Genomic DNA, 1960 nt, shown 5'->3' on the forward strand with positions numbered 1-1960 from the left:
TGGCAGAAGAGCTATCAGCAAAGGGGGGCAGGCAGGAATAATCAAAGAAGCAGGAGGAGAATGAAAGGAAAAGGATATCATGAAAGTCAAGGAAGGACAAGCTTTCAAAACTCAGTGATAATTCTGCAAATGAGTTGAAAGTGTATGTCTACCCAAAAACCTGCATGTGAGTGTTTATAGCAGCTTTATTTATAATTGCCAAAACCTGGAAGCAACCTTGATGTCCTTCAGCAGATGAGTAGATAAACAAACTATGGTATATCCATACAAGAGCCTGTTACTCTGTGATGAAAAAAAAAAAAATATGAGCTGTCAAGCTATAAATAATAATAATAATAATACAGAGGAATCTTAAATGCATATTGCTAAGTGAAAGAAACCAATCTGAAAAGGATACCTACTGTACAATTCCAACCCTACGACATTCTGGAAAAGGCAAAACTACGGAGACAGTAAAAAGATTGGTGGTTGCGGTGGCCTTGGGGAAGGGAGGGAGGGATGAAGAAGTGGAACACAGTGATTTTTGGAGCAGTGAAACTCTTCTGTATGACACTGTAATGGATGGCGGATGCCTGACACTATGCATTTGTTAAAACCCACAGAATGTGCAACTCAGAAAGTGGACCCTAAGGTAAACTATGGAGTTTAGTTAACAATAGTGCATCATGTTGGCTCATCAATTGTAACAAATATACCATACTGATGCAAGATGCTAATAATAGAGGAAACTGTGTGCAAGAAGAGAGGAAGTATATGGAAAAATCTCTGTACTTTTCACTCAGTTTTTCTGTAAACTCAAAATTGCTCTAAAAAATAAAATCCATTAATTATTCTTTAAACTGATTAGTGTTTAGTAACTTAAGTTCAATTAATATTTGTATTAAGGAATAGAGGTTAATGTTGGAAAATAAGCTAAATTGTTATCTTAATGTTATAATATATAATTTACCTTCAAGAAACTCCCCCCAAAAAAATCGAGTGATAAACTGTTAAATGGCATAGAGAAGTCAAATAAGAAGAACCAAGACTGAATGTATTAATTTGACAATCAGGACATCACAATGACTGTTGACAGAACTGATAAATGAAGTGGTCCAGGCGAAGGTTGCAGGGGCTTCACATGAATCAGCAGTGGGGAAGTAGAGAAAATACGTATAGACCATTCCTTCAAGAAGCTAAGCTATGAAAAAATAAATGGAGAAGAAGACATGCAGGAGACAGGGGTTTTTTTCCTTAACAAGGAGGGGCTTGAATATATTTATAAACTGCAGAGAAGACCTGTCAGAGAAGGAGAGACTGGAAATACAGCCAAAAGAGGAGATTTCTAAATGAACACAGTCAATATAGAACCCATGGCAAGAGAAATGACTCAAGTCTTAGAGGGAAAAAAAATAGATTTTTTTTATGTTTCAGTAAAGACATTTTGAAACACAAGAGGCAGTGAACAATCACCAACAGGAGAGAGCAGCAAGACCAGTTTGCCTCCCTCACCATCCAGCCTGGCCCTTAGTCTCAGATTCTTACAGGTCAGCATGAGGAACACTCAACAAGCTGACCTAAAACAGTTTTGTGATATAGACTGAGAATTGAGAACCAAGAATTCTAGGACCCACTGTCATTCCCCCATTACTGCATCGCCTATATTCTTCTACACCACTGCATCTCCACACTACCAAGAGCATCATTCCCTAGAGACCTGGCTACGTTGTTTGGCCTTCTTGGGCCTTCACCTATCAAACAGCAGACGCGCTATCTTCCCAGCCTAAGACTGTGTCCTGGATCAATTGACCTCTTGGGATTCTTTCCTCTGTAAGCCAGTGGTGGCTGCAGAGGACTGCCACTTTGCCTGAGGTATGAGCCTTCTGACCGAAGAGATTTTCCTTCTAACATCATGGAGAAGAAAAACAAGTCAACCAAGCAGTATTCTCCATGGAAAGTTCCAGTATCTATTCTCCCCAAA

Source organism: Microcebus murinus, chromosome 15 (genome assembly GCF_040939455.1).
Source record: "Microcebus murinus isolate Inina chromosome 15, M.murinus_Inina_mat1.0, whole genome shotgun sequence".
Classification (NCBI taxonomy): Eukaryota; Metazoa; Chordata; class Mammalia; order Primates; family Cheirogaleidae; genus Microcebus; species Microcebus murinus.